The following is a 25,033-nucleotide window of genomic DNA, read 5'->3' as shown; positions in this document are numbered from 1 at the left end:
GACCATAATTTCATTTTATAATATGGTATTGTCTTCGACCACCCACTATATAATAGTACTATATAGACGTAGACATTAATTTTTTTTCTCGGAAATAATATTCTTAGTTTAATTCAACCCTTTTTTTATTTATACTTAACAGTATTAATTTATTATTTTAAAAAGCATTTTGGAAGAAGAATAAGAAAAAATATCCGAACACATTACGTAACATACTGTTGTACAACCAATGTAAAATAAATTAATGTTATTTTATGACAATTTATATATAAAACTTGAATATATTTTGGATTATTTTCTACCTTGAGTTTAAATAAAGCTTTAAATTTACTGTTAGGTTCATTTCTTTCATACTGAAAAGTGTAAACAACGTTAACGAAGCGATCGTTCCGTTTTTATGAAACTTGGCTAGGCGTTTTGTTTTTGACCAACGACGACATTACAACGGTTAGAATCATTCCAATTAAATTTGGAAGCATTTTTTCATACCTACTGCATCATTATTAAATCTGTACGTATATTCTTATATTAACCTAAGAAACTCGATAAAAAATTATATTAAATGTCTAAATCTGTTTAACAATCCCGAAACTGATACACTTCGAGATCTGTATGAAATTTTTTCATCCGATGAATTGTTCACGTTATTTTATTAAACTTATTCCTTAAATAAAAAAAAGAAAACACACTACCCTGATGATTGATACTAGGATAGAGCAACCAGATTTCACAGGCTAAGGTAAAAAAAGGGTTGATATTAAAATACGTAAAAAATGAAATAGCAAAACACCCGATTGGGAAAGAAAAATGTTAAGATTTGAATGACCGTTTTGAAGATGTGCTTTGGTCGTTGGGGATTCAGTTAATTTTTGAATCTCCCCTAAGACATGGTAAAGACCAAATTGTACTTGCAGTCTGCAACGAACTAATGTAATGTAAAAAAAAACCGCAAACATATGTGCGCAAACCCGCACAAAAGAATACAATTTTTATTTTTTATTCAGTTAAAATGAATTCAATGTACGTAATTTTAAACAAAACAAAAGAAAAAAACCAGTATGTATGATACATTCGTTATTTCATACTAGCTGTCCGCAGGTTTTATTTTTTAAATATAATGAATTTCTTGTTAGTTCACCTTTACTGTCCTCTAGGCTATGAGTGTCATCGACTTATCATAACATATGGCAATGGCAGCTTTCACTACTCCATTTTTGCTTCACGCGTATATAAATTGTACTATAATCTTTTGTAATATCAGTAATTTTTATGTAAAAGAAAAAATCATGAATGTAATATGGCAAAAACCAAAACGTTATTAAACAAAAGCGATTAAAACTGAGAATGAAATAAGAATTAAAATGTATAATTTATCTAATGAAATTAAAAATTTATATTTTAATGTAAAATAAAAACATATTTCAGTATATTAATCAGTGTATTAATAAAAAATATATATAAATTTTATAGTTATCAAACAATATAAGATAAAATTCGAGATATTGAATAGAAATGTTATTCCAGTCATGCTAGAATTGAACAAGAAACAACTTACTAATTTAAGTACTACTATTTAAATAGTATTAAGCCTATTGCATTTCTTAAGTAATAAGCCTAGATAGAGTACATTTTGTTTTAAACTGGCGATAAGCCAATAAAATTAAACCGTCTACTTACATAACAATTTTTTTTTTATTAAAATAAATCTTATTAACTGTTTAATTAAATTACGACTTATTTTATTTTGTTAAATTTTCGAGAAATAAATGAAAAGCAATTAATAAGTTCATTCATTAAAACTAATTTATTTTGTAAACATTAATTTAACAGTTCTAATCTAATTCCTGTCAGTAATAATAAACTGCATACAAGAAATTAAATTCCAATACGTAGATGTATGATATAAAAAAATAAACCGCTGTTGTTATTAATTAATTTTTTTTTCAATTTGTTTATTAATTAATTACGAACAGAATATATTGAATCAATTTTATAATAAGTCATCACAACATGAAGAATATACATTTCTTATTTTTATAAAAGGTAACATTTAAACATTTTTTCTCGACTAGCCAAGTTATCAAAGCAGGAATAAATTTCAAATTTTATCACAAAGATAAAAAAATAAATTGGTATTAAAAAAAAATTAAGTTTATAACAATATAATATCTAGGGATGTAGAAAGCTGCAGGTATTCATACTGTACGAACAATGAATGTAACTCCCTAACAGATACGAATCAAAAAAAAAAAAAAAAAAAATGCACTGGACATTTCGAGACTTCCGTTATATCATACGAATAAATCTAAACAGCCAAAAATACTTTCTCTAAGTGTCATTTTAATAACGACTTACAATACACTTTAAGACCTTAGCATTGAGCTGAATTGTGCTAAAAAAAATGACTTTGTTTGTGTCAAAACTTTAAATTAAGTACTTCCTTAATCATCAACGTTTACTTACGTTTTTAAATACAATTGCATCGGAGAATATTCGTACTCATGACCATCAAGTTCAATTATAAGCAAATTTAAATAGAATATAAGTAAAAGTTTGATATATTACCACATTTAATATATGCAGCCGAGTAAGTAGTTACTAGTTACTAGAGAGCATTTTCACAATGATGAAATAAAAATGCATCATGATTGTAATACCAACCTGAAACAAAAAAGAAGATAATTAAAAATACATTTGTTTTTTAATAATACGAGAATATTAAAAAGAAAAAATCAAAACAATCAATCCAACTTGTTTATAAAGTTTATTTTGTTACGGCTAACGCATTATGATATACATACAGAACCTGTATTAAAAAATTTTAATTATGAAGCTCACTTTAAAAATCTTTTCCTTTTTTAAATATCTATTCTAACAGTTTATTAAAAAATAGGTAAAAAAAAACTTTAGGTTGGCCGATGAATGACGCAACATATGAATATCATATTTTATATTTTTAAAAGTTTTTAATTTCACAGCGATATAAATTTCATATTGAAAACATTAGCTAATGAATAATATAAAAAAATATCTACTAAATGAATGATATTCATATATAATGACGACATTTACTTTGTTTGATATTTATAGTTTTACTTTAATAGTTACTATACTTTTTACCAGAATTGTACCGAGTGTTTGTCAGTAGTTTATAAGGACCGGCTAACCTTTATGATTTCAACTATAAACTGTTTTAGATAATTATAAATGAGCAAATTTCGGAGGAAAATTATTGCAGTATTCGTTTCTTTCAAGCTAATACTAAGCTAGAAAAATGTAAAAAATAAATTTTACGAAAATTCTAATTTTTATGACAGTTTAATTTAGTAGAATACTTATTTTAAAAAGGTTTTTAGTGCAATAACTTTTGTTTTCTTTGAGGTTTATTTATAATTCTAATGTAAAAGTAATCAGAAAATCAAAAATAAAAGTTCTATATACTTAAATTATCATGGCATAAGGGTAAAAAATTATTAACTACTTTTTAATTTTACAGAAACGTATTGTTTCACTTGTACGCGTAAAGATAAAAACCTTATGTAGTATAACAACTTCCACACGTATAATTAGAATAGAATAAAACAAGAAAAAACTAACATATTTAAAAATAGATACAACTGATTTTTAAAAGGATCCAGCTAAAGTAAATTACAACAGATGTATTCTATCCAATCACAAAAGTGCTAAAATCTAACGAATGTAAACAAGATACTGTTAAAACAATGTACAAATAAAAAGAAACAAAACGTATTAATATTTACATATGTTACTAACGCTTGGAGTATACAATAATATAAATAAAATGAACTACTTGATTATAAGAATAAATTCTATTTAATGAGAAAAAAAATTACGTTACAAAAAATATAATGTAATAGCACTGTTTAAAATTACGATAATTTACACTTCTAAAAAAAGAATTATTAAATAAATCCAACGATGAATTTTATTTTTATTTTCTTAATTATACAAGGCCCTTAAAGTAGATTTATACAGCAGTGATAAATTTAAATAAGGTAAAAGTTAAAAGGTCAGATAAATAATTTCATATATAAGCATATATACTAGCATCCTCGTCGCGGCTTTGCCCGCGCTATATGGTTACTTGCGTTTACCGTCTCGGTCAATTTTATTTCACGTTGTTTTTCAGTCAAGTATCCGGAGGCAGGTGCAGCCAGTCACGTAGCTCATGCAGTGTCTGCATGACACCGTCGCACCCCTTAAAAAATCGAAATTCTGAAAAACCCGAAAATGCTTTTTACATAAATTTGTAAAGTATTTGCAAATCCAAATTTACTGAATATTTAGTACAGTCGGAAATGGTAAAATTTACAATCATTGTTCAATATTTTTTTACTTTATTCACCCCTTTCAAGGTTGAATTTCAAAAATATCTAAAAATTAGTTTTCAGAATTCACATGAAGATTATACACACCAAAAATCAAGTTCATATCTTCATTTTTTATCGAGATTAAAAAAAAAAACGGGTTTCAAAAAAGATCCAAAAATCCATTTTCATCCTTTAAATTCGGAATTTCAAAAAATCTAGAAAATTACTTTTTTAGATATATTTACATGAAGATTACACACACCAAGAAATCAAGTTGAGATCTTAATTTTTTACCGAGAAATTAAAAAAAAAAAATTTCGTTGTTACTCCATTTTAACCCTTTACTCGAAATTTCGAAAAATCCTTTCTTAATCTGAACTTACACCTTAAGAAGAACATGCATACATTTTCATCAATTTATTTTCTGCAATTTTTGCTGGGCGTTGATTATGAATCAGTTAAGACATGTTCTTTTATATATATATATATATATATATTAATAAATTAAAGAAGGATAACTGCAGATATAAATATATGCAACTGCTGACATAATATCTCTATAAATATTTAATTAACTGAATGTAAATATATATGCTAATCTATACAAATCCAACTATCCGACATATCAATTAACTGAATTCATTTTCTAAATTTATCTTTTAGTGAACTTTATCCGGATTAACAGTTAAGTAGATTACGCAATATTTTTCTTTAAATGACGACTATATATACAAAAGCAAATATTTTGGTGCTAGTATATTTAAATATGTAAATCATGGGAATCAAACCGGAAGTAAGAAACTTCTAATTCTAAGTTTTACGTCAAGAATCATCGTAATAAAATATTCCAATGTCAGGAATGTAGTGATAGATAACAATAAAAAAACACACATTAGGATAAAGAAACTTTTTTTTACGAAATCATTAGTTTTCGATATTGATTCAAATCCTAAAAATATCCTAATGTTTAATTTCCTAATAATCACAATAGTTTTCACTAACTATTTTTCATATGAACAGAACTACATAAAAATAAATAATTAAAGAAACTGTGGTTCAATAAAAAGTGAAAGAGATACTTTCTCTAATCATTTTAATTTATGTTCACGCTTTTACCTTTATGAATATATCGCACAACCTATTCGTCGAATTCTTCAGTAATATTTTATGAGCGCACAATGGTTTTCTTTTTACAAATGTTGAAAATTATTTTGATTATCTTATAATCACTGAAAAATTATTTTCTACATTTTAGAGCGATTTCGTTTCAAAAGAAAACCATTGTTTAAAAAAAAATTTAATTAATCTATTTTTTACTTTTTAATCTCTCGCCCGCGTCATCAATTCATTCACATTAGTTTATATTTTTTTCTCATTCTAACTCTACTAGCGCTGCGTAAAAAATAAAGTAAAAAATCAAGTCTCGCCCGCTATAAATTAACTCATCAATCCTCACTCGCTTCGTCTTTTCACTTTCATTCGCTAGCTTTTCATGGTATTTTTGACGCGCTTTCTCCAACCGTCTTTTATGCTGTGATGCAGTTTTACTTTTTGTTTTGTATTATCTGGTTTCATTTTTGTTCCCACGAGAATCGCTATTATCCTCACACGAAGAAAAATGATTTTTTTTAAAATAGAAAAAGACGGAATGACAAATGATTTTGTTATAGGAACAAAATTCATTTACTTACGATTAAAAAAACGGTAAGTCGTCGAAACAAAATTAGATAACTTACAATAACAAATCAGTAACGATAGGTTATAGTAATAAAATCGTTTCGCTACCACAACAAACCCTTAGTTATCGAAACTTATGATTTATTGTTATCCGTAACTAAACAAAGAAATATGCTTTCACAATATCCGCCATATTGGATTTGGAACGATATTAAATATGCTGTATCATATTGTCATCAAAACAAAACTGTGAGCAAAATTTCAGCTTGTTGGATAAAGGAAAGTGTGTCAAATTTCAGTTACTAAATTTGACCTATACAGGCTTACATAAAAAGAACCCATTGAAAAAATAAGTGAATCTTGGAGAATTTTTTTAGACAATAATTAGCTGCATCTAAGCTATTATTAAAGTAATTTTAAAATTAGCAATCCATCATTCTCTAAACCCCCATTATATGAACATTACAATACAGCGGATGAGATTATTAATGAAGTCAATTTTTTCTTTCTTTTAATTATTAAGTCAAATTACTGGTTTAATGCAATTCTCTATTATTTTCTATTCAGTGCTAATCTTTTATCCCGATATTACTACATTCTCAATTATCTGCATTTTCTGTTATTTGGTTGGCTTACAAAAAAGGATTATCAGTGTACTGTAAACACCTTCTATAAAAAAAATTAACATATAATTATTATTATATTATTACTAACTATTATTTTTATCAATTTTCACGTTAAACACTTTTAACAAAAATTTCATACCGTTAAATGTTCATCTAATATATACATTTACTGCCTGTATGATTTCACTAAGTTATGAAATATAAATTCATAGAAAAATGTAAAACTTAGCAATAACTATAAAGATATAGTAATAGAATAAACTATTAAGAAAAGAAATCTTTCATGTTCTGGATTACATTAACTACACTAACCAGTAATAACACTAGTAAAGATAATTATAAAAGAAACCAAGAAATATAGCACGTATAAGTAATAAATATACAATAAAAATGTTAAAACAAATCTCTGATGTAATAATTAATGAGAAACGGCGGGTTTTTTACAATTTTATTGAGAGATTAATCTTAGAAACTAGGAAATTGTGAAATGCTCATTATTTCAAACAAACTGCATTGAAATAGGTTAATAACTTTACCAGAATCAACTTTTAAACGACATCAATAACGATGGATCTCTTTTTTATCAAATTTTAATGAGAAGGAAGGACCCTTGTTAAAAAAAAGAAAAATATACAAGTGGAACGTAGCCATATTTCAGGACTTGAATTCGCTCAGATCATAGATATCAAAACATTCAGTTTTATTTTTTAAATGAACTAATGATGATGTTTGTATACGTATCGTAATTACTTTACGTCGTTTTCAAATATTTCTCCCAAACCTAAATTTAATTTTTCCAAAAATTTAACAGTATTCCTTTAGTAGACAAATCTACATTTTTAAATATCCTGTTCCTCTGATCTTCATTTTTGCCAAATTATTCCTTCTTACTCCCCCTGACAACTTCCACATCGTAACTCAATCAGAGATGTTTTTTTTTTAAATAGACTATTTTTTTTATTAGTTTAATTATGTACGTACATAACAGATTTTTATAAATCTATTTCACTTTCAAATATTTAAAAATTTTGATTTAAAAAGAATATATATGTAGTAGTTATTTTCAACCAAAATAGGACGTTCTTTTGCTACGAAGCGGAATAAAATTCAAACGTTCGTAAGATACATAACTCTCTCGTTTTTTCAACATTTAGTAAAAGAAAACGTTTGTTTTTGTAAAGATAACTTTAAAAAAAAAGCTATTATTTTTCTTAAAAAAAACTTATTATTTTGTATATTTTTGCTGAGTTTCAATATATAAAAAAAAATATTTGAGAGAATAGAGTCGCATCTCGTACACCTAGAATAATCTACAGATTGCATACACGTATTCGTATTTTTCGGTTGTTTCGCTGTCTAAGATTGTGAAGATACTGTAATGTTTATTACTGATAACAGGCTTTTCAGCTTCGTAACTTTTGAAGAATTTTTTTTCTTTTTTTACATTCGGCTTTTACTTGAGATGATCAAACATATGATGTTGTAAAAATATATGCATGGTCGAGTGAAAAAAATAAGTATTTTATTTTTTAAGTGAAATCGACAATCGGAAAAATTAAAATGACAGATAAAATATTTAATATATAACTTTCTTATTAAAAAAAAAATTTTCTTTTTTTAAATACATAATTTTCAAACGAACTTACGGAACGTTGAAATATGACGGCGTTCTTCGTACACCGATTCCATTTTTTTTTCCAATAAATTACAAATTAACAAAAAATATTACTTTAATGAGGTAAAAAACGCAATTTTTTCATCATCAATGGATGAAACTCTAAAACATTATATTTTTTTTTGCAGCGCATATTTTTCTAACATAACTATTAGCAAACCTCTATTGCAGAAAGCTTAATATTGTTGATGCTGTCATCATTTGATAAAAATTTATAGAATGTAACACATGTAAAAAAAAAATTAAAAAACATAAGTTAACTAAAATTATCCCAGTTTTTCCTTTTATATATAAAAATAGTAAGGTATCATAAATCTTAAAAATCAATAAATAAAAATAAAAAAAATTATAATTTATTATTTCGACAGGTGGTTAATATGTTTTCATCAATAATTTTTACACAACAATAAATTATATATTTATGTCATTGAATCATATAGGTGTACATAAAAGAACCGCATCGTTCCGCTCGATGTGTTTTGCCAAGCAAACCCGTTAAACCACGGGATGAACGCTTATTTATTGACAATTTGGACCACGGGGCTAAAAAAAAACTATAGAGTACACAAAGAGAATCTCCCCCTTCATGTTATCTCAGTGGTAATGTACAACCACTTGAGAAAAGGTATTGTGTGCAAGGGAACAAACCAACATACATATTTGCGGTTCGTTTCTCTTTGAAATGAGGCTTCTCACATCATCAAATATCTTTTCACATCACGTCGACGACGTATAATTTGTGGTTTCAATAACTTAACAATACAGCAATATTTTGATCCGTATGAAATGTTTTTTTACATTTTTTCAATTGAAAGCATATTCATTACACAAAGAACCTGAATTAACACTATTGAAACCATACAATCATGGTAAATAAAAGATAAACTGGCAACGATGTTGAACTTTCCTGATATTTCATAAAACTTAAAATTTTTTTCCTTCCAGAGTGATAAAGTAGAAATTTATTTTACCTTTCCTGCATATCTTATTTTTAATTAAATTAATTATTTTTTTTAATAGAAGGAAAAGAAATATTCTAATTTTAACAATATAACATTTTGTAAAAATTCAAACATGTGATAAGAGTTTTAATTCAGTTCTGATAAAAGTTATTCAAAAACTATTCTTAAAAGCGGTTTAAATCTAAAAACTAATTAATTTTCTGCACAACTCCTACTATTAGTCTTTTGTTATATAATCCTCTACGCCTACTATTTCCACTCTGATAACGGTTTAAGTACAGAAAAATAATATTAAAAAGTAAAATCGATAGGTTAAAAAAAAATCAACTTAAATTTGGGGGTAAAATGATTTATAAAATGAAATTTAATATATGTTTCAGTGATGTTTTCGGTGATATATTACAATTTAAAAAGAAGGGCAAACTAGTAAAATTTGTATGAAGCAAAACATTCTGGAGTACAACCCTTCCAAATCTTCCTACTCTCTATTAATAATAATAATCTCTCTAACAGACAAATTTATATTTGTCTGATTTAAAAAGTACCTGAAGGTAGAGATCGTATTAAAAAAAAGGGGGCGCGCGCGCAGAGTCAGTAAACTGATCGCCGGGGAGGGTGGGGGGGGGGGTTTGAGGCGACTAGATAGTATTTTAACTATAATTACCAAATTTGTCGCATCATTTATTAAGATGCACGTAAATGATTTATCCTTCCGTTATAAAAAAAAGAAGAAAAAAACCGTAAATAAAGAAGTAAAGTAATTTTTCAATACTAACAGTACTTCCAAAAATCGATTTAATTCTCATATGAATAAACACGCATGCAGTAATATATCAACTTATCAAAAATGAATCCCTTACGTAAAGTGGCTCATGACTCATTCAGCCACACTACAGTGCGACTAGAAATCGGTAAATACCATTATATGCTTAGTAGAAAATGGTTCTAGTAGATGAATGAAGGAGGGCGAATGTTGCTGCCCGGAAATAGGGTGGAAAATCCATGACAAATGGTGAACGCAGTGTGCCAGAGAACTTAGACATTTCGTTTGTAGTGGAGAGCGGGATCGTGGGACGTAAATGAAGGGTTTACTGGTTTACTAGTAAAGGAATATCCCAAAACTTAATCAGGGAGTGTTGTTACCCTTGAATCTAAATTAACTCTAACGATCTGACAAAAATTAATTCAATAGTCAAAATGAATGAATGAATGTCAATGACAAGCAGTTTTTAAACTTAAAGATAATTTCGGTGCTTTGAGTAATTAAAAAAACACAATGTTTAATTATTTTCTACGAAAATTACGATTGTTAATAATAATTCTTACAATTAACGAATAAAGGAAAATACGTAAATAATGAATAAAAGGAATACGTAATTGCTCTAAAAATTATATCCGAAATCTCGAAACTATGTTAGTAACAGTTTTCTATATACGAATTATAAATATAATATATATCCTACAATTTCTTAAAATAAGGTCGCAAATAAATTATTTGTTTAAAAATCAGCAAAGCTATCACCCACCCTAATTATATTTTTTAGTTGTTTAATAACTTTAGATAAAAGAATTACGGGTACTTACGTATTAACGCCCCCGCAGCTACAGCTTTCGGTGGAAAATGGGCCGATATAGAGTTTAACATAGATTAAAACAGTCTCTTTATTAATTTTAATAAACGGTTATTTATATTTATTTATTTTATAAATATAATTTAACCAAACTTAACCTACGCTCGGTAACCTTGAGCGAAGCGAGCGTAGGTTAAGTTTTGTTAAATTATATTTATAAAATAAATAAATTTATATTTATTTTCCACCGAAATCCGATTGACTACTTTGTTTTTAAATAAAGCTGTAGCTGCGGTGGCGTTAATACGTACGTACCGAATTACGTTTAAAAATTTGTTATAAACATGGAATTGATGCCAATTAACCAAACATTTATCATCAATTTTGTTTAAAATCGAAAACCAAAAGTAACTACCTAAAAAAAATTCCGTTTTCCCGACTATAAATAGGAACTAAATTATCTCAATTTCATATTTTTCATTAAAATTTTCATTTCTCATTTTACAAAGTATATAATAAAATAATTATATTAAATAAGAACATCGTAAGGGAGAAATAAAAATAACCAAAATATTTCTTTTCCAAAACATAGAATTAAACTTTCTATATACAGAAACAACTTTAAATAGTTGAACTGACCTAATTCATTTCGTCAAAAAACAAATACCTAAGTTAAAAACTATTTCTAAAGAAGATTAAAAAACGTTTTTTTAATTAACTTCCAGGAAACAACAGTAAACTTGTTAAAAAGATTATTTTTAGTTTAAAATGAAACGAATAAAAAACAGGAAAACCACAGATAATTGCTTACGTCATTAACCACTTCTCCTGATTAGTAATGTAGTAATCATTTACCGACTAAAAAATACAGCAAAATATAATTTATTTAATTTACTCGGAATATTACAACAAAGTTATTGAAAAATTATACGAAAATCAGGAACATCAAAAAACAATTAAACTATACTCGTATTAGGTGAACTTCGCATGCCCCAGACGTATATGGGAATACCCACATCAAACAACTGAAGTAAAGAAATCTCTAAACTTTATTAAGGTTATGCTAACTTGGGTGAATACATACTATTTACTGCCAGTAAATATAGAAAAACCCCTGATAGTATTTGGGAACGAAATATTAAAAGAAATATATACGAACCAATGTTAAACAATGACCGATGAAAAATAAGAAAATAAAGGAGTGGTAAACTTTGTAGAAATTTAACATCAAAAGACTGAAAAGGATGGCCATACTTTGAAAAAAAATAGTTCCTTAACAAAAGTCGGTGCAGTATATCAAACGAAAACGGGAAACTACATCAGAAAAAATCCAAAATGGATTAGGAATATGTAATGCAAAGTAAAATGTAATTATTGGGAGCTGTAGAGAAGACAAGAAACAGAAATGGGAGAAGCTGTTAAACCATGTGGTACGGCTGATAGAAGTAAGGAACTAAGGATAATTCCAATACGATTAGAAAGTCGGTTTTAATTTACAAACATATTAGTTTTTTAGCGATCTAAAAAACCGTGCCCTAAATTTTTATTAACAAAGTTTTGAAAGTCGGATCAAAGTGCACATAAAACTGGTCTGTCTAATTTGGATAAACTCTGATCTAGTTAGTTTGTGTAAGCGCCTTAAGGGTTATTCGTACACAAATGTTGCCTGCGGAATTGTCTAGGTTTGATAAAGTAAAATTATACTAAATCCGAGTTTAACAAACCCACCAATACATGCTTGTGTCAGGATATGCACGCTTCATATCCTTCATTAATTCCGCTATAGTTCATAAATTCAAGGAACAGAGAAATTAAAACAGATTGGATATCGTGATGATAACTTCCTCGGTACAGTTTACGAATGAATTACGATATCATGATAACTAAATAACGATGATGCTGATTGCATTTGTAAAAGATCGGGCTGATAAACATCCACACAACTTTTAATTCCTCAGGCGGGATATTTTCTTTATACGATGGATGGATTTTTTCATATGATTTTTTTCTAGTATAATGAAGTGAAGCAGTAGATATTTATTTACTGTCATAACTTCATCTGTCCGAGATACAGACGGGGTTTTTTTTATGGTCTTATGTATTTTGCTATTGCTAAACTTCCTGCGTATATTTTAAGTATTCATAACCGGATCGATCTATGAAATATAAAATGCAGAATCGGTATATAAAGCTATAACTCAAAAGTTTCCAAGTTTTTCTTGTTCACTACTTTAAGGATCCATATAATACAGTTCAATTTCACGTATGTACCAAACATTCCTTATAAGTTCTATATTATTCAAAAATCGTATATCTCTCCTTTTAATAGCAACAAATAAAAACTCTTAAGCTAATAATAAAATAAACAAAGTACCAAAACAAATAAAATAAAAATAATTTTTTTTAAAGCTAATGAAGGTCTTGTATATTAGTCATCTTTTAAAAATTATATATATCTAGTTTATTTATACCAGTCTAAAACTTAAATATAATTTGATTCGGCGTCCCAAGGTTGGCATTAGATCAAAGACAAAAAGTTACTTCCCCAGGCCAAAATATCAAATGACTTTTTTTGTTGTTGTTATAAATGTTATTTACTAGATTTAAACAGAACCGATTTATGTAAACCATATTTAATTTTATTTTTTTTCAAAACTTAATTGAAAATAATGTGTAAAAAATAAATAAATATAAAGTCATTAACTCAAGGATATTTAAACGGTATTCAACAACCACTGTAGAAATAAAATAAGTATATTATGCATGGTATTTTTTAAAAATCAATAATAAATAATTTAATGCACCTAAGTCTCTTAAATAAAAGTATTTTTAGCTTAGATAACGTTTATTTTATTTAATATTATGTAATAGATGCAAGATTATGAAGACAGACTTCGATCATGCGTATACATTTAGTCCAATCATTATAAATATAATCACTTGACGAATAATACATCATGAAATTTCTGGATTGATTTGATTAATTTAATACCTGAAAGAGGGCAGCAGCTCTTTCAGTAGTTGTTAAGGGCTAAGTCAGGAGAACTTAAACGGCCAAATCAGCATCATTTAATCTTCGGAATACTTCGCAGCTGAAAGCAATGAAAAACTACGGCTGTTCTTTTTTTCCAAAAAAATATAGCTCTCTGGATTTTCATGTAACAAAGATGGAAGCGCCTTCCTAGGTAAACTATTCCGGAGGTAAACTAGTCTCCCGTTCGGGTCTCCGGGTGGGGACTACTAAGGAGGAGGTCAACAGAAAATTAAAAAAAAAAACATTCCACGAGTCGGAGCGTGGAATATTACAAGTATAAAAAAGGTTGATAGGTTAAAAAATTTAAAAAGGGAAATGGATCAGAAAATGCAAAGAAGGAATACTGAGGGTGAATACGGGCTGGGCAAGAGGAATGAAAGAGGGAACAGACTTATTGAGTTTTGCACGAAGTATAATCTAGTAACTGCCAACAACCCAGTTTAAAAATCATAAAAGAAGAATATAATATGGAAAAAACCTAGTGTTACTGTAAGGTATCAGATAGACTATATCATGGTTAAGCAAAGATTTAAAAATCAACTCCTCGACTGCAAAGCATATCCTTGAGCAGAGATTGATAGTGAGCATAATTTAATGGTAATGAAATGTAGATTGGGGTTTAAAAACCTAAAGAAAAAGTGTTAGATGAATCGGTGGAATTTAGAGAAGCTTGAGGAAGAGGAGGTAAAGAAAAGTTTTGAGGAGGTCGGAATAAAAATCGAAATATAATAAGAATCAAAAATATTTTTGATATCGAAAGAGATCTGAATAAAAACGATGAGGTAGAAAATATAGATGAAGAATGGGAGAATGTTAAAAAGGAAATTCTTAAATCGGTACTAGCGAACTTAGGCGGAACAATGAAAACTGGTAGAAAACCTTGGAATCACAGGATATATTTCAGCTGATGGAAGAACGTAGAAGGTATAAGAATGCTAGTGATGAAGCAGGTAAAAGGAACTATCGACAATTAAGAAATCAGAAAAAAGAGAAATGATCATTGGTAAAATACACGGAGCATACAGGAAAGTTAAGGAGAATTTTGTGACACATAAATTAAAATCTAATAATGTGTTAAATAAAGATGAACACCGACTTATAAACGAAAAAAAGGTCAAGTGGGTGGAATAAACTGAAGACTTATATGGAGGAAATGAATTAGAAACTGGTGTTATAGAGGAAGAAGAGGAAGTCGAAGAGGATGAAAAGTATGAAATACTGAGATCTGAATTTAATAGAGCATTAAAAGATTTGAATGGCAGAAAGGCTCCTGGGATAGAATGGATACCTGTAGAATTACTGCGCAGTGCAAGTGAGCATGCGATAGATAGATTATACATATGTGTGTAATGTTTACGAAAAAGGGGAAGTTCCGTTAGACTTCAAAAAAAGAGTGAAGTGAAACTTGGACGATCGGAGTACTGGAGAAGAAAAGATTAGAAGCTTTTGAAATGTGGTGCTTACTATAAGAAAATGTTAAAAGTCAGATTGGTGGATAAAAAATGGTAACAAATGAAGAGGTGTTGCGGCAAACTGATGAAGAAAGAAGCATTTGGAAAAATTTTGTTAAAAGAAGGGACAGAGTTATAGGCCACATATTAAGGCGCCCGGAATAGTCGCTTTGATATTGGAGGGACAGGTAGATGGGAAAAATTGTGCAGGCAGGCAACGTTTTGAATATCGAAAATAAATTGTAAGAGATGTAGCTGGTATATGAAAATGAAACGACTGGCACTAGAAAGGAAATCTTGGAGAGCTGCATCAAACTATTCAAATGACTGAAGAAAAAAAAAATTAATACAGAGATATGTCTACTTATAAATTCATTTACATTTACAAAAAAGAAGTGATTTCTCGATCTAAATATACTCGATAAAAATACTGCTTGACAGATACATAAATTAAATATTCAACTGAATGAAAGTAACTTTTGTCGTCTAATTAAAATAATTTTTTTTTAATGAAAGAAAGGAACTACACTAGAACACGTTTAAACAAGAATTCGTTTATTAATAATAAAATAACTGGAAATTAAATAAAATATATTTTAAAGATTATATTTTATACTAAATCTAAAAGAATCATCGAAACATAATTATATTATAATTTTCGGTGGAAGAATCATTTCTAAAGGATTATTGTCCATCAACATCCCCGGATCTGACTAATACGGACTTCTCTGTGTGGGTTTACTTAAAAGAAATTGTTTGTAGGAGTAATCCAGACAGCCTACAGAGATTGAAGGAAAACATTACCAATGCCATGAAGGATAAAGTCAGGGTAAAGCTAACAAGAGTACCCAAAAATACGGTCAAACTTGTTGACAACTGCATAGAAATGATGGACATTATTTTCAACATCTGTAAATTACGTGTTTGCCAATAAACTGCTATAGAATAAACTAAATGATGAGGCTTCTTTTAAGTTGAACAGCCTGTATTAAATAATTACCGGGCATCAAATTAAGAACACTTAGGGAACCTTTGAAGAAAGATCAAAATCCGTAATAAGATCAGAATCGAACAATCATATTTAATAATAAATTTTAATTAATATTTAAAATTTAGTTTTTTCTTAAAGAACTTATTACGAAAGTTGAAATACGTGCATTTGAGAGAAGAAAGAATATATGCTGCCTACATTTAAATTTTAAAAAAATTACATTTAAATAACTATTATAGATTTCAGTAATTAAGTATTTATAAACCTGTTCTCACAAGTACAAATAAGCTTACATCTAATTAAAAAATAATCATTGAAATAAAGACACGCAACGTTAAATACGACTGAAAAATACGTCAATTAACTGTTATCGTATCATGTTAACGAAGGAAGTATTTACTTTTCCCCTCCTCACCCACAAAATAACACATAAAAAAAGTTAAGTAAATGCAAATAAATAAGTAGAAAAACTAAATAAATAAGAAAAAAAACCACTAACGTGTATTATTACTATAAATAACCTTGAATTTATTATAAAAAGAATAGTTAATGACGGATGTGCAACGAACGAAAGAACGAGACGAGGTCAAAACTATCGGATAAAGTACACCCTATAAACTAAAACAAAATGAACAATCAACAAATATATGACATTTACAAGATTGCATAAAACAATAGTTAAGATTTATTAAAATAAAGATGACATCAACAATGAAATTGCATATTGTTATAAAACCGCAGTCAGAATAACGTAAGAATGTAATTTTGAACTGATTTAACTTTCAAATTTACTTTAAAATTCCGTTGGAAGTAGTCAATCCAAGTTCTGAAAGTTGCAGTTAAAAAAAATACAATTTTTTTTCAAGCCAGTTTTCTTTTATAAATTAAAATTAAACGTTATTTTTCTTCTATATTTGGCTTGATGAAAGATAAAAGTGTAAAATTATACACGTACAAATTGAGTTTACAATATATTTATAATCATGATTTTTTATAGTGTACTTATATTTATAGCGTACACACACATACATATACGATGCTAAAATGAAGTAGTAAATTTTCTTCTTTACCTACTAATATAATAAGTTTAACTCAACATTTTGACTTAAATGAAGACACGAAAAACTCGTAACTGACTATAGTTTGATAATTTGATAGTTTTAAACCTATTAAAGACATCATTACTTTTATGTTGATTGCTCTTGCAATAAAATCAAGTGCATATTTTTAAAATATTACATACGTTTTTTTAAATATAAAAATCATGAATTTAAGTACTATACTTAAAAACCATCAAAACCATTAAATCCCAATATAACAGCCACTTATAAAAACACACACAGAAGCAATGACTCGCTCTTCCTTAAATAGAGATACATGTTTTGGTGAGGAGAGTAAGATGCAACCAATTTAAGTAAATGTTACAGAAATTTAAATCATGGTTCGGTATAATACTTGTTACAGCATCGTAATATTATTTCTTAAAATAAAATAATCAGTCATAAATAATAAGAATGGAATCATCCTGCTTCATATTTATGGAACGTCGTAAAGTATCTTTCTTTCTTTCTTAGTGGGAAAGAAGAGAATTTGTTAGTTTATTTCAGGATCAGTTCACGATAAAACACAATTGCTATATATTTATACTGTTCCCATATGCTGTGTTTCATACGGTAAGCGCGACACTAGCCAGTAAAGTGTCAGGGGGAGCCGCAGTTCACATTCCCACCTCTCAATCTTTCTCTCTCTTTTTCTTTTTAGTCTCCGGACCACCGTGAGATAATGCTTCAGGGGATAAATGAGAATGATATATATGAATGTAAATGAAGCGTAGTGTTGTACAGTCTCAGGTCAACCATTCCTGAGATGTGTGGTTAATTGAAACCCAACCACCAAAGAACACCGCTATCCACGATGCAATATTCAAATCCGTATAAAAGTAACTACCTTTACTAGGATTTGAACCTTAGAACTCTCAACTTCGAAATCAACTGATTTGCGATGACAAGTTTACCACTTGACAAACCCAATGGGTTCACAATCGCACCTGCACAGCGAATGTGAACTCCCACCCCCATCACCATGTCAGCAAAGCGTTCAGCACCCCTACCACGCCACCGGCGGCTATATTAACAGCGATTCGGAAGAGCGAAAGCATTCGTTTCCGAACCAAAAGAAAAACAAGAAGTTTCCGAGTCTGGTCGACCCGACGTGGGTCGACCAGACTCGGATCCGCCGGATCTCTCGGTAGTTGCCAGCCAACATCCCCGCTGAAGCAGCAGGACTGTCCAGACCACTAGCACCAGAAGACGTAGCGGTGAAGATGAGCACCGCCTCAGCCGTGCCGGCGGTAGACCGACGTCGTCCTGCTGTAGTGCGGACCCTAACTGCCGCTGATGGAGCTCGGTCCGATTCCATTGGACAAACAGCAACTCCCCGATTACAACGCGGTAGAAGCGAGCCGACATCGCCGGATACCAGCGACTGGACTTGAACAGCCCTTCTCAGGACTACCTTATAAAATGCACAAACGGCCCTTTTCAGGACCACAAGTACAGAACCCCAAACGGTCTTTTCAGAGTATTTTCATATTGTTCACAAGGTGTCACGTGCCGTCGGAGCAATCCAGCGACAAAAACATATATGTATATTTGTAAGAGAAGGCTCCGTAGGTTAAAATTAAAAAAATAATTTATTTTGTTCAACTTTTTCTTGTTTTTTAAAACACAATATATTCGGCATACAGTACAGGAAGCTGATGTCAATGCTTTCTTTCACCGTGTAAAACATTATTCTAATTAATCAAACATTGAAGAGATGTTCTAATTAAAAAAAGAATGGCGTTACCACAGTGATAAAATAAAACTAATATAACTGTAATAGGTAGGTATTTATGAACTCCAGGTCACGTTACATAGGTAGAATGATATCAAAATATTTTTAATTAAATAACGGAACTAATATACAAACTAATTAATAAATAACAACAGAATTAATTGTATTAAAAGACTTCCATTTATATAAATGAATATAATTTAACCGACCATTCTATTTAGTCTCCTGGATATATCAATTAGTAATCGTCAGGTACAAGCTATGAGGTAAGAATCACTTATACATAAAAGCGTTTAACAATAGTTTAAGTTTTATCCCTACTTCAAATAAAATGACAATCAACAGAGACTTCTCTTGGAGTAATAATCACGCAAAGATAACTTATACTTCTAAATGGGGAAAGGAACTGTCTGTAACATACACGAGAACTTGGCGACTACCTCGTCTACGTGTTGTGAAACAGATTACAGTAAAATACTCCCTTACAGTATGAATTTGTTGAAACATTAACCTAATTCAACTGGTCCCCATGCGCTACAAAATTCTGTGGTGGAAAAGGAATCTTCTTAAGAAAGCTTCAGTGTCTCAGACGGTTCTTTAAATACTAGAGGAAGCAATTTGTTATTACATGTATTTAAGCTGGTCTACTTAAAATTGTACATCGGTAATCTGATTCTGCAATCCTGAATAAAAAGATCCTATCTTTGATCAGTGTCTTAACGGAGCCAATGAGATGTAAGAGCTTAACAACCTTAAATGTAAAGCCCTCTATGAGAACTGCTTCTTTGCTATTTATATGGATCAACAAGGAAGGTCAGCCAATAGAACAGTCCTGTAACCGCTTTATAAAAACCTGATTTGCTTATCCAATAAAGCTGTGTGTTTCGTATTAAGAATACAAATTCAGAAGTAATAGTACTGATTTAGTGTTATGCAAACAGAAACAAGGCATCTTCAATTTAGTTTCTCTAAACCAAATAAAAATATAAATTTACATTTTAGCACCAAATTTTAATTTTCTTCCTTGTATTAATCATTTAAATAAAATAAATATGTTTTAAACCCAGAAAAAACTTCATACTCTTTTTATTGGTATTATAGATTCTATCCTTCAGAACAAAAAACAATTTCTTCGGATACAATTAATATATTAAGTAAAAATAAAACTTTTACTTTTACCCTCATAAAAAAAACGTAAGCTTTTACTTTATTTAGTAGCAAGCTATAAAACCCGATATCTTAATCACCAACTATTAAATCAAACTAACGTTTTAATAATAAAAACGAGTGATGGAAAAGTATAGATATTTATTCCTTATTTCAAAGCATAAATCATCGGAGAAATATCTATCCAAACAACATCCTTAACCTGGAGCAGTCAAACAATTATTATTAATTAATCATTATGAGAGAACAGGAAATGCATAATTATTGAATTAAGCCGAATGGGAAACATGAATATTATAACGAACTGATCTGGCGAAGATAACATAGAGATTAGTACATAATATCAATAGATTAATAACAGGTTAGAAATACGTGTTACAATTTTATTAATAAGTTATTTCGTTAACTAGAAAAAAATATCGTTTCTTTTATTGTCCTTTTATTAAGAAATAAAATAATAGATGAAAAAATATTTTAAAATTCAACGAATTATATATAAGATAATTTTAATTTAAAATGAAATGTGAAAAATAAAAAAAAACAATTTTAAATTTCATCTTTAATCAAATAATTAACTTCCTAAAATAAAATAAAACTACAAAATAACTGTTCAAAATTCTAAATATATTTAACGAGTATGCTATAATACAAGGTTACTACATAGAAAGCTGATTAAGACCTTAAGCTGATCAGATAATAAAGAAGTGGAGATCTGGAATCACCCTCTCGTGTCATGCGTTAATTAACACACACACAGCAGAAGTGTACGCTAATACACACTACACGTAAATGAATACACCCTTCCGTTTTCCATAATACTCTTTAATATAAGATTGGAAAACAAGTAATATACACAGTGTTTGTCTTCCTTCAAAACACCAATGTCAGTAATGAAACAGAGAAGATAACACAATTTTCATTTATTTTTAAATTAAAAATAATTTGGTTACCGATGCAAAAACAAAATAGAAGTTCTGAAGCTAATACTAAAATAAATTCATACGAAATAAAATCTTAAAATATTTAAGAAATAAACAAAATAAAGGGGTTGTTATTCACAATACTTTTATTATCTCCAATTTTGAGTAGGTAAATTACACATCCGTTAATATCTTTCATTTATATCCAAGTATTTCGATAATATTGAAGAAGAAATTGCTTATTTTTTACAACCTTTCTTACTCGGAAAAAAAGTGCAGTGATTATTGACTTTGAAGAGTAACCTAAGATCTTATCTAAAGGCTTAGATATGGAACTAAATCTTTATTTACTAATACTTTGTATTAGTAAATAAATAATCAGTCAGAGTAACAATTCAAAAATGAAATACTGCAATCCAAGACTGTATAATGAAATAATTCATAATTTTTTCGTTACATAATCAAAATTAAGAGCTACCGCCAGCATTGCAAAAAAGTGCTAAATTGAATAATAACAGGCAAACTCAAAAATTTGTATGCATAAAACGCAGATTTAAGAAAAATAATACTGTGACTGTTTTGAAACAAAAGCTATCAACATATATACAGTTGATCAGTTCTACAGCAAACCTGTTCTACCAATGGCAATCCTAACTAAATATGCCAGCAGCATGTGGGTTCTTGTTATTTTCTGAAGATGAAGGAGAGTAAAAGGCGAATTCTCGACGCCCTAAGCAGGAAATTTTCAATTTAGGTTACAGTACACTTAACAGAAGAGTCCCTGGTCTTTCTAGACAGCAAGTAGAGTGTAACACTGTAAAAATATTCCCGTTATGAAAAAAACAGACCCAAAAAAATAGGAACTGGAAATAAATAAACAAAATGCTCCAAGAAATAAAGATGTACAAAAATAGTAATTGCAAATTGAAACGTAAGATTTGTGTTGTGATCTAATACAATGAGAGAAGTTCTGCTAATGAAATTCTGAAATAGGTTATTTAGTTGTTCAGTAATAGTCAACTTGAAAGTTGTTCAGTGAAGAGTCAACTTGAAAAAAAAAACCGGATGGATGGATGGTAGATGTTTGACGGTTTGAAATCTAATTGCAATCAGTGAGAGGTTAGACCAGCGACTGATAGTAATACTTCGAGGATAGCTACTTACTAGACCACAGTCCGACATGAGATTGCAAAGCTTGTTGAATAAAATAATATTTGCTTTAGCTTTATATTTTTATTTTTCAATAAAAGGATAAGAAAAGGAGGATAAGAAAAATGAGGGAGTAACAAATTCAGTACAGGTGATGATAATAATTAAGTAAATGAGTAAGGAATGATTAAGAATGAAAGAAATCGAGAATTAAAAAAGTTGTGGTAACCGAAGAAGTGAAAATCTGAACATCGACCTAGAACAATTAGTGAAGAATGTTCTGATAGATGTCAGTGAGGAGAACATAAGAAGAGTATGGGATTTCAAATGTTTTACAGAGAAAGGCTGTTTCGAAATGCGGATAAGGTTAGGAATGGAAAAGGCTCATCATTTTTGTTCTAATACTATTGTAAATCCGGTACAAGCAAAGTTCTTCAACTCATGTTTTGATCACAAAAAAAGTTTCTAAAATTCTTTCATCGTTCAAACTTTCATTTACCTCCGACGACATCATTCAGATAACTGTGGCAGGACGACGCAAAATTTTAGGCTCGCCTTTCCATGTAGAAAGTTTGGAAAGTACATCGACCACAAGTTTTTTATTTTAATTTTCCATCATTTCCTATATACTGTTTAAGGAAATGACTGTTAAGCCAATACTCAATGCTGTTTGGCCATGTGATCCTAGGATGCTCTAACTTACAAATACATCTATTATATGAATGTGGGGGTAAAGCGTCTGCGGGCTCAATTTTTTTAAAAAAAAAGCTAAATAAGATGTCCAGAAACTTCTAAAATATCTATCACTTCAAATTTTGAACAACTGCATCCCGAAAATCAATTTAAATAAAATCTACCAACGGAAAAATGATCGATGAAAAATGGGGAAAAAATCGAATTTGATATCAATCAAATCAAAAATGCTAGCGAAACCTTTCCATTACAGTTTGAGGTTTTTACCAATAATCTTTTTTTCCATTCATTTTAGAGCGTAACGAATTCAAGGAATAAAATTATAATCACCAGTCTAACATTACTATTGTTTTGGAAGTCATACGAATAATAAGCAGAATTTACTTTTTTATACAATTTTTAATAGGTTAAAAATTGTTCCTTACTCCTAAAAAATTTCTATATAATCAATTTATTTTCTTCTGAAATAATTCCCCCTCAAAATAATTATAGCCCGATTACAGTTTAGAATTTATGAGACAGAACCTTTGATTGAAATTAAATAACCACTAATAATAATAACACGAACACAAAATCCAGTAAAATTTAACTACAACTTTACCTATTTTGAATACACGATCTTGGAATCCAAAAAAAGCAACAGCTTTTTTATCTGTGTAATTACTTTTGAGGTAAAATAACTCTTCATTTTCGGCGATTTTAGGGAGAATAAAAAATTCCAGATTTTATTTTCTTTACTATTAAAATTAAGACAAATTAAATAACAATTATCAATAAATATTATATACTACAAACGGGAGAAATATTAGAAAATATATATATATTCAATACATTATTACATTCCAGAACTTATCACATTTTAATTTGACCTAATTTTTATATTAAAAAAAAAAAACATAAAAACCACAAAATAGCTAAATAAAACCAAATAGTTTTTAAAATAAAGTAATAAATAAACCAATAATTCAGCCAAATCTAAATTACAATAGTATTTTAAAAATTTAAAACGTTTAGTAGATTCAAGAGTAACTTAAATGAAAGACATAACGAGGAATAAATAATCAGTTTTACAAAATAAAACCGAAATAATTTAAGACAATTGAATACTCCATCAAAACTAATAAGCTAACATGTGATAAAAGTGATGTAAAGCCATTACTTCATATCAAAAGATTCTGGGCTTTCAAATAAGACGTGTATTTATGCAAATTATTATACAAAATACCGTTAGAACATATGTCAAACTTATCTTGAACAACTCTTCCCATTGACATTTATCTTTAAACTTGTCGTTTACCGCATAAATTATTGTATACTACTGTTTAATTCTTTCTTTGTAAAAGAAACGGTTTATTTATTATAACAATAACACACGAGAACTACCAAGTGGATTTCGTTGACAGTTTTTTACAAGAATTCCATAAATGAAAAGATGAAGAACACATTTCTTAAACTTAAATGACAACTACTAGTAATAAATAACAGTTGGTAGGAAGTTAGTTTCTGGTTCATCAGATATTTTATTTTTATATCCCAAATTCACTTGAAAAAAAAAAAACAATTTTGACTTCTTGCATAACCCATGTCATCGTAGAAAGTTCATTAATGAATATTTTAAGTTTTTATCAGACAGGATACAGAATTAATAATTGCTGAATTTTACTCTGTTTACATCCATATGTAAGGAAAATTTTCCTTTTTTTATCTCTTTTACGCCCAGTTTTGGACGTCAGCAGTTCTTAAATCGATAAAAAAACAACAGTTTTTATCATCCCTAATGATACTTCAACTTCGGAGTGAAAAATTAGCACTACAAAAGTTTAGAAAACGTTTATACTGAAAAATTAGCACAACTTAGGTCAATCGTTATGAGTAGATATAATCTTGGAAAAACCCTTAAATAACAATATTTACTGGAAAAACAAAGTATTCATAAAAATTTGAATCATTT

At 28.8% G+C, this 25,033-nt stretch overlaps 2 protein-coding genes across 2 annotated transcripts in view; both read right to left on the bottom strand.

The window, feature by feature from the left end:
* LOC142325173 (unc-112-related protein-like) overlaps positions 1–25,033 on the bottom strand; it is a 327,233-nt gene that overhangs the window by 154,723 nt on the left and 147,477 nt on the right. The gene's annotated exons all lie outside the window — the stretch shown is intronic.
* The window catches only part of LOC142325174 (uncharacterized), a 175,816-nt gene that overhangs the window by 33,290 nt on the left and 117,493 nt on the right, over positions 1–25,033 (bottom strand). The window contains exon 5 of the mRNA XM_075366594.1: positions 2,566–2,661. The gene's annotated coding sequence lies outside the window, so the exon portion shown is untranslated. The remainder of the gene's footprint in view (positions 1–2,565; positions 2,662–25,033) is intronic.

The sequence above is a fragment of the Lycorma delicatula genome, chromosome 5 (genome assembly GCF_047948215.1).
Source record: "Lycorma delicatula isolate Av1 chromosome 5, ASM4794821v1, whole genome shotgun sequence".
Classification (NCBI taxonomy): Eukaryota; Metazoa; Arthropoda; class Insecta; order Hemiptera; family Fulgoridae; genus Lycorma; species Lycorma delicatula.
The sequence above is the reverse complement of the archived record's forward strand: the minus strand, read 5'-3'. Positions and strand labels throughout refer to the sequence as shown.